Source organism: Globicephala melas, chromosome 14 (genome assembly GCF_963455315.2).
Source record: "Globicephala melas chromosome 14, mGloMel1.2, whole genome shotgun sequence".
NCBI lineage: Eukaryota > Metazoa > Chordata > Mammalia > Artiodactyla > Delphinidae > Globicephala > Globicephala melas.
The window spans coordinates 40,434,402-40,444,304 of NC_083327.1; positions in this window are offsets into that span (position 1 = coordinate 40,434,402).

Sequence of the window (9,903 nt, forward strand, 5' to 3'; positions counted from 1 at the left end):
GCAACGAATTAAGTAACCTGTGTGTATGGTCAGGCTTCTCAAGATGGCTGTTCTCTTGCTCTCTGTACATCTCCTGCCTGAACAGTGCCTGTTTCACCTAAACCTTATACACAACTGATCTTCCTTTGTTCTTGTCCTGGGCCCCAGCTGGTGACTGTTCTTATCAAAGGGGCGGTGAGGGGCGTGCCATTCCACTGGTTTCCCTCGTAACTAATGAGCCCACCTGACATCAATTCCCCTATAACTGGTAATCTTCCCTCCCCCGCTCACCAAGCAAGACTGCCACCATGTCCTGCCCACCGTCAGCTGCACACAGTGGGGTGTCACTCCAGGACTTCGCTTCAGACATGTAAGATTCCTCTATCAAACCATTGATGTCTCTGCTTCTGACTCTGGCTCTTTCTTCAGTCTTAAAGCTGGACAAGTGCAGGCCTTGCAGGCCTGTGGCGTGCAGCCCAACAACGTGAGTAGGCATCAAGGGCCCCTTTCACAAAGAAGAAACACCTGGCCTCAGGTGGGTAAAGGGCCTTGACCTCAGCTGGTGATGGGAGGAGCCACGGTGTATCACCCACCACTCCACCATTCTCCTTCCTTTCCCCACTTACCCAAAGTTTTCCCTGTATACGTAGAATCAGGAGGCTGCAGGATGGCTGAGAGCCTTTCCTTTGGTGGCTAAAGGTGGGGCACCAGTGACTAAAGCCCTGAAATTGAACTCCAGGCGTGCACCCACGTTCAGCAAATCCAGGAGGTAAAAATTTAACTTTGCATTGGCTTTTAATGGCTTCGTTAACCCAGGATTTAACCAGGTCTGCTGCTTTTGTTTTTCAGTCTTTACTTTGGGTTTTTCCAGTGATTGTTTCCCTTTATGATGGGAGAACGGTAGAAAATAAGGATAACAATCCAGTTTATGAAAGAATCACATCAGCAAGCGAATTTTCTAGCATCGCGTTTGCAATCACTCCTAAGAATGCATCTACCAGATGAAAGGCTAGCGGGCTGGGGTGGGCGCGGAGCAAAGCCTCGGCAGCATCTAGGTAACCCGGTCCATGGTCCTCTAGCGCTCTGCGCCGGGGGTTCCTCCCCTCCTCCCGCTGGTGCAGCACGGAGACGCGCCCCCGGGTAGCTCCGAGCGGCCGTGCCTGCCCCTGGGGGTTATGTAGACCCCCCCCCGCAAGTGCAGCCTCAGCTGGGGAGGATGGGGTTAGGGGCTCCCGCGCAGCGCCAGGCGGAGAACCAGGTACTTAGGGGAGACAGGAAAGGGTGCTGATGTTCAGGGAGAAGCACCCGAGTGTTTTCCAAGCATTTGGCCATCAGATCGTGCACTCACCCAGCGTATAAAATCGTAACGTGGGGCGGCGCTTGTATCCCCGACTTGGCTGAGGATGTGGCGGCTGTCTAGGCGCTGTTGTTCAATGCAGGCCACTCCTCCCGCCCGGAGGCCCAGTGCCGGTATCCCAGCCCCGGCCTGGCTGGCCTAGCGCAGAAGCTGCTTGCAGAGGGCAGCGCCAGCTGTACTTCGTGTTTAACCTAGAATTTTTCAGGTGTATTTGACCACGTACGGACATGTTTTGTTTGTGAAAATCTACGAAGTAGTGTTCCATGAAACACTGTTTGTGAGACACTGAGTTGAATACTGGACCTTCATTTGGCTTTTGTAACTATTTTAAGTTAGGTGTCAGTAAGTTTTATGTGCAGGTACATTTAGAAGAAGAATTTTAGACAGCTTTAATTTGGAGCGTTTTGCTACTTTTTTTAAGAGCATAAAAACGTTGCAGAATTCATTTGTTCCCTTCTCTGAATTAGAAAGGGTTTGGTGACCAGGGCAGGCTGGAGACTGACTTGTTTGCTGAAACTAGATCTGGTGAAAAGATCTAGATTCTAGGTCCGTTGTTTTCATTCCTTAGCCTTTGGAGCAAACAAAAGTTAATTCTGTTGGCCAGGGTGAGTTCCAGATAAGATGTCCAGCCTTTCTATTATTTTGTTTTCCCACAGGACACAGGGACAGGAACAATCCGAAGAGACTATCCAAGTCATACGGATTAAACCACCCTAAGGGCAATGTAATGGTTAATAATGTCCAACAATAAGGGTGTGTGGCCTCACTTAGGTCACTAACCAATTTTAAAAGTTTCCACTTAGGAAGTTATTCCATGTGCCCAACCTGAATCTTCCATAGCTCACTAACAGTGAAATTGGACATTCCTTATATTGACAAGCCCTGGGAGATTCAAAGATGAACAAAATCAGAAACGTGGTCCTTGCTTTAACAAGCGTTATTTAGCTGGTGTCAAGATACAAGTCCAAATGTTAAAATAATAGGAGAGCAAAATGATGTAGGGAAATTTTAGAAGAAAGTCACCAGATAGTATTAAGGCTGCATGAGACAGACACACTCTGAATTTCTGCTTTTAAAAACTGATTTTCCTTTGTCCAACCCTCACTAGAAAAAAAGAACATGTTACAAACAATCATACAAGAACCGTTCACGTAATTTAGTTGGCAGGAGCCCGTACTTAACTGGTGGTTCTCTTTTGGATTATCTTCTTCAATGAAAGTTCCTATGAATTGCAAATAAGTAATTATACACACACATATATTACAATCAAAGCTAAGCTCCTTGTTCATGACAAAAGAGCTTTTATATACATAGTGTGCGTGGAGAAGCAAATATAAATCTATTCCTTATACAGAAAAATGTATGGAACTTTTAAAACCAATGGTACATCAACAAGGTGGGTATTTTAAAAAGATTTTTAGATACGTGAGTGGAATTGAAATGCTCATCGTTTAAAAAGCTTAAGTTTCGGGCTTCCCTGGTGGCGCAGTGGTTGAGAGTCCGCCTGCCGGTGCAGGGGACACGGGTTCGTGCCCCGGTCCGGGAAGATCCCACATGCCGCGGAGCGGCTGGACCCGTGAGCCATGGCCGCTGAGCCTGTGCGTCCGGAGCCTGTGCTCCGCAACGGGAGAGGCCACAGCAGTGAGAGGCCCGCGTACCAAAAACAAAACAAAACAAAACAAAACTTAAGTTTCTACAAATAGGTTAGGGAAAAAAAATTACTTTGGATTTTCTGGACCCACCTCTCCTGCTCCCTCCCGTTTTCATTTGGACCTGCTCTTTCCTTTGGCCTTGCTGCCCCTGCCTTGTTCAGTTTGGATGATGCTTCCAGCAGTTCCTCCTAAGTGCAGGAGTTTTTGGAAGGGAACTTTGTTTTATTGGTTTGGAGCTTGGGCCCAGACTGCTCCAACTCCATCAGCCCTTTTCGCAATGGCACTCACTGGCAGGCTGGAGTTCTGGAATGGCCAGACTCACCCACTACGGGCTGCTCTTCTCAGAGGGACTCCCTGTGTGGTCACAAAGAGAGGATCTCTTTCTCTTTATTGCTCCCCTCCTCTCCCCTTAGTGGGCCGGACCTTCCAAACCTAGCCTATAGGGGCTAAAAGGCAAAACTTAGGAGTTATTTTTGTTCCTGGAGATGTTTCACATGTGAATGGTACGAAAGTATTGGTAGTTGAGTTTTGCCCATTTCTGGACCATGTCTTTATGAGATTTGATCACTCGGGAGTTGGAAGTACAGGTGCTAATTTATGAGAACCACAGTGGAGAAATGGAGGAATTATGTACTCTTTGGATCCAGACTGGGTGGGTGGCTTCTGCTTCATGTTGCAATTGCTTGTCCAGAAATGAGAGTTGCTCTCATTGGTATAACTACAGCTATAAATGGTATGGAAACACAATTTAATGAACTTCTTGTTGAGGTAGAAAAAAAAAAAGAGGTGATGGGTGAAGTTACCAAAACACAAGGAAGGAGTCCCTCATTTTTTGATAGTTTCATTAAAGAAGCTAAACCCTGGTGCCCGTTACATAACCCTCTGCTTGTAAGAGCGCTCCTTGGCATGAAGGGTGGTGTCCTTCTTGACCTGCAAGTGGCCGACCTAGTAGTCTGCACAGATGTAGATGGCATCTCTCAAAAGAGAGATCATCAAAGGGTATTAAACATATCATTTACACTAGAAACACACATTCAAGCACAGAGAAATTGCAGAGGAAAGAGAAAACCAATGGCATCCATTTATTGAGCGTCTCCTATGGGCAAGGCACTCTGCTGGGCACAACACATATTATCTTATTTAATCCTTAAACTGTGAGATAGGTGCTATTTTTGGCACTTTATAGATAATAAAACAGGATCAAAGAGGTTCAGTAACTTATCCAAGGCCACACATCTCAGAGGCAGAAGGGCTGGGTTTCAAGCCTAAGTCTGTCTCCAAAATCCATGTTTTTTCTGTTATGCTGTGTTGATATGGCTGATGTGGAGGTGAATATTACAACTCAATAATTATTAGGGACCATAGTAGGATTAGCCCTGTGAGATTTAACCAGCTCAACGTCTATGTGCTTTTCTGCAATGTGGTGAAAATATAATGGGAAACACCATGAAATCAATTCATGGGAACCCTTGTTAACCAAGAGTTTTCTGCTCTTGGACATTAGAAAGGTATCCTCTCTCAAAAAAAATCTTGAGATTGGGGATTAGGTCCCCCAAACACTTTTGAAGCTATCACTTGGGGTGACTACAGATCTTTGCTGCTCCTGTATCATCCCCACTGCTGCTCAGCACACTGGCACCATGATGCAAAGTATTAATTTACTTCCTATTTGCTTCTCCCTACTCCCAAAGAATGAGATCGACTTAGGACTCAAGCTAAGCACCACATGGTTGCCTGGCAAGGTCAGAACTGTTAGGGTTGATAACCCCCCAAAATGGAAGGTCAGTAGAGCCAGAAGCCATGCAGAAGAAAGGAAGCCCAAGCAGAACAGGAGAAGGGGCAGAACCTGTCTGTCTCATTGGAAGGAGGATTGAAATACTTTTTTAAAGAGACAAGATACTACTCTTTGTCTATCAGACTGGTGTATAAAGATTGCTCACAGTGAGGTTGGTAAGGCCGAGGGATATGGACACTCTCATTCACTACTGGTAGAAATAAATTAATAGCCTTTTCGGAAGGTAATTTGGGAATATGTGTGAGAAGAGTATGGTATAAGTCAGTGGTTCTCAAACTTTTGCATGCATCAGAATCACATGGAGGCTCATTAAAACACAAATTGCTGAGCACCACCCCCAGAGTTTCTGGTATTGTGATATGGGGTGGAGTCTGAGAATTTGCATTTCTAACAAGTTCCCAGAAGATGCTGATGATGCTGGTCCAGGGAGTACATTTTGAGAAGCACTGGTGTAAGTGGTTAGGAGCTTAGCTCTGATGTTTATCAGCTGTGTGACTCATACAAGTTACTTAACCTCTCTGTCTCACCTGATTTTCATTAATTAGAAATGGGGACAATAATAATACCCACCTCATACAGTTGTTGTGAGAATTAAATGAGTTAATATATGCAAAGTGTATATAGCAATGCTCACTAAATGTTAGCTCAATAAATGTTGTCATAATTTAAAACACTCATTCCTTTTGACTTGACAGCTCCATGTGTAAGTATACATCTTAAGAGAAATAGTTACAACTTAGATGAAATAAATTCATTGAAAAATACAACTTAAAACTGACTCAAGAAGAAATAGAAAATCTGCACAGCTCTGTATCCTTTAAAGTAATCAAACTTGGGATTTAGCTGGTGGTCCAATGGTTAAGACTTTGCCTTCCAGTGCAGGGGGTGCGTTGTTTGATCTCTGGTCAGGGAGGTAAAGATCCCACATGCCTCACGGCCAAAAAACCAAAACATAAAACAGAAGCAATATTGTAACAAATTCAATAAAGACTTTCAAAAAATGATCCACATAAAAAAAAAACTTAAAAAAAAAGTAATCAAGTTTATACTTAAAATTCTTCTCATAAAGAAAATTCCAGGCCTCAGGCCTCACTAATTTCTTCTACCAAATATTTAAGGAAGAAATAATACAAATATTGTACAAAGTCTTTCAGATAACAGAGGAAGAGAGAACATTTCCTAAATAATTTTATGAGTCCTGCATAACCCTGATACCAAACCTGACAAAGACATCACAAGAAAATTATAGACCACTATCTTTCATAAATATAGATACCAAAATTCTTAACAAAATATTAGCAAATAAAACCCAGCAAGTTATAAAAATGATAATACATCATGAACAAAATCTATAATAGTTTCCTATGATTGCTATAACAAATTATCACAAACTCAGTGGCTTAAAACAACAAGAATTTATTCTCTCTCAGTTCTGGAGGCCAGAAGTCTGAATTAAGATGTCAGCAAGGTCACATCCCCTCCAGATGCTCTAGAGGAAATTTTATTCCTTTCTTCTTCTAGTTTCTGGTGGCTGACAGCATTCCTTAGCTTGTGGCTGCATCACTCCAATCTCTGCCCTCATCTTCACATTGCCTTCTCTTCTGTGTGTATCCCAGAAGTGCAAGGTGGTTTTAACATCAAAAATCAATCAACGTAGGCCCCAATGTACACACCTTGTATAATTCCCTCACTTGAGCAGGACTTGTGAATATGATGGAATAATCATATCTGTGATTACATTATATAAAACTCCATTGTAGCAGACTAGAGAGAAATTTTCCTGATGGCCTTGAATAAGCCAACTACCATGTTGTTGAGAGGGCAAGATGGCAAGGTACAGTGGGCAGCCTCTAATAGCCCTCCACTCACTGCAATCAATTCTACAACAACAGGAGCTGAATTATACCAACAATTAATGATCTTGGAAGAGGACCCCAAGCCTTAGACAAGACTGAAGTTCCAATTACTGCCTTGAGATCTGGTGAGACCCTGAACAGAGGATCCAGTCAACCCACATGACCACACTCTTGACCCACAGAAACTGTGAGATAATGAATTTGTGTTGCTTAAAGCCAAAACAACAACAACAACAATAACAAAAAACAATGTTACTCATTACATTAACAACACAAAGGGAATAAATCATATAATCATCTCATATACAGAAAAGTCATTTAACAAAATTCAGCACCTGTTCATGATTAAACTTGTCAAAATAGGAACAGAAGGAACCTTCTTCTATTTGATAAAGGGCAACTATGAAAAATTGTATCTAACACCTTTATCTAATACTTTCTCTCCAAGATTGAGAACGTTGTGAGGTATTCACTCACACCAGTTTTATTCAACATTGTATTGGAAGTGCTAATCCATGCATTTAGGCAAGAAAAAGAAATGAGAGTTAATCAGATTAGAAAGGAAGATGTTCAACTCTCTTATTCACAGATGACATGATTGTATATGTAGAAAATCTAAAGGAATCCTCCCCACCCCCTGCCCCAAACAAAAACTACTAGAACAGTGAATTTGGCAAGGTTGCAAAATATAAAGGCAATATGCAAAAACCAACTGTATTTCTATATACTGGCAATGAATAATTAGAAAATGAAAAATTTAAGGTGCTATCTATACTAGCAAAAAAAAATTTAACAGAGATGTTCAGATTCTACACTGAAATTTGCAAAACATTGCTAAGAAATGTTAAGAAGAAAAAAAGACCTAAATAAGTGTAAAGGTATATCATGTTCATGGGCCAGAAGACTCAAGATACTGACTCATCCCAAATTGATTTATAGATTCAGTGCAATTACAATTAAACCCAGCAGGTTTTGTAGAAATTGACAAGCTAATTCTAAAATGTATATGGAAATGTATAGAATCTAGAGTAGCCAAAACAATCTTGCAAATAAGAACAAAGTTATAAGGTTTCTGCTACCTCATTTCAAGATTTATTATAAAACTCTAGGAATTAAGATAGTGTGGTATTGGCTAGGATAGACAATAGTTAAATGGAACAGAATGAGGAGTCCAGAAATAGATCCATATATGCACAGTCAATTGATTTTTTTGACTAAGACACAAATGCAGTTCAGTGAGGGCAAGAAATTTCTTTTTATCAGATGGTACCTGAATAACCAGATATTTTATTAAAAAAAAAAAGATCCTTGACCTCTACCTCACATCTTACACAAAAATTATTTTGAGATGGATCACAGACCTAAAAATAAAAGCTAAAACTAAAATCTATTAGAAGAAAATAAAGGTGACTATCTTCACACCTTGGGGTAATCAAGGGTTTCTTAGGATATATATATATACACACACTAAAAATGGAAAAATTGGAGCTCATCAAAATTAAAAATTAAAACAAAAAGTATTTGTGATGCATATATCTGACAATGGATTTATATTCAGACTATATAAAGAAGGCATAAAACAACTTAAAAGTGGAAAGAAGTCTTAGACACTACACAAAAAGATGATACTAATGATCTTTCATGTATTAATAAGCACATGAAAAAATGTTCAACATCATTGGTTAGCTTGGAAATGCAAATGAAAGCCATAGTGAGATACCATTGCATATATATTAGAATTGCTAAAATTTTTTAAAAGATTGACAATATTTTAAATATATGTTAATTGAAGTATAGTTTATTTACAATGTTGTATTAATTATTGCTGTACAGCAAAGTGATTCAGTTATACATATATAATATATATGCATTCTTTTTTCTATATTCTTTTCCATTATGGTTTATCATAGGATATTGAATATAGTTCTCGTTCTATAGAGTAGGACCTTGTTGTTTATCCATTCTGTATATAAAAGCTTATATCTGCTAACACCAACATCCCACTCCACTCCTCCCCCAACCCCCATCCCCCTTGGCAACCACCAGTCTATTCTCTATGTCCGTGTTTCTGTTTCATAGATAGGTTCATTTGTGTCATATTTTAGATTCCACATATAAGTGATATCACATAGTATTTGTCTTTCTCTTTCTGACTTCACTTAGTATGATAATCTCTAGGTCCATCCATGTTGCTGCAAATGGCATCATTTCTTTTTTTTAATGACTGACTAGTAGTAGTCCATTGCATATATGTATCATATCTTCTCTATCCATTCATCTGTCAATGGACATTTTTATGTTGTTTCCATGTCTCGGCTATTGTGAACAGTACTGTTATGAACATAGGAGTGCATGTATCTTTTTGAATTATAGTTTTGTCTGGATATATTCCCAGGAGTGGGATTGCTGGATCATATGGTAATTCTATTTTTAGTTTTCTGAGAAACCTCCATACTGTTCTCCATAGTAGCTGCGCCAACTTACATTCCCACCAACAGTATAAGAGGGTTCCCTTTCCTCCACACCCTCTCCAGCATTTGTTAGTTGTAGACTTTTTAATGATGGCCATTCTGACTGGTGTGAGGTGGTACCTCATTGTAGTTCTGATTTGCATTTCTTTAATAATTAGTGATATTGAGCATCTTTTCATATGCATATCGGCCATCTGTATGTCTTCTTTGGAGAAATGTCTATTTAGGTCTTCTGCCCATTTTTTTTAAGCTAGTTAAGATTTATTTAAGCATTTCATGAGTAAAACAAATCAAATTTAGTCATACCTTGAGAAGAGGGCATGGTATTTGTTTTTGTTTTTTAAAATTTTTATTGGAGTATAGTTTATTTATAATGTGTTAGTTTCAGGTGCACAGCAAAGTGAATCAGTTATACATATACATATATCCACTTTTTAAGATTCTTTTCCCATATAGGCCATTACAGAATATTGAGTAGACTTCCCTGTGCTATACAGTAGGTCCTTATTAGTTATTTGTTTTATTTATAGTAGTGTGTATATGTCAATCCCAATCTCCCAATTTATACCTCCTCCCCTTACCCCCTGGTAACCATAAGTTTGTTTTCTACATCTGTAACTCTATTTCTGTTTTGTAGATGAGTTCGTTTGTACACTTTTTTTAGATTCCACATATAAGTGGTATCATATATTTGTCTTTCTCTGTCTGACTTATTCACTCAGTATGACACTCTCTAGGTCCATCCATGTTGCTGCAAATGGCATTATTTCGTTCTTTTTTATGGCTGAGTAAT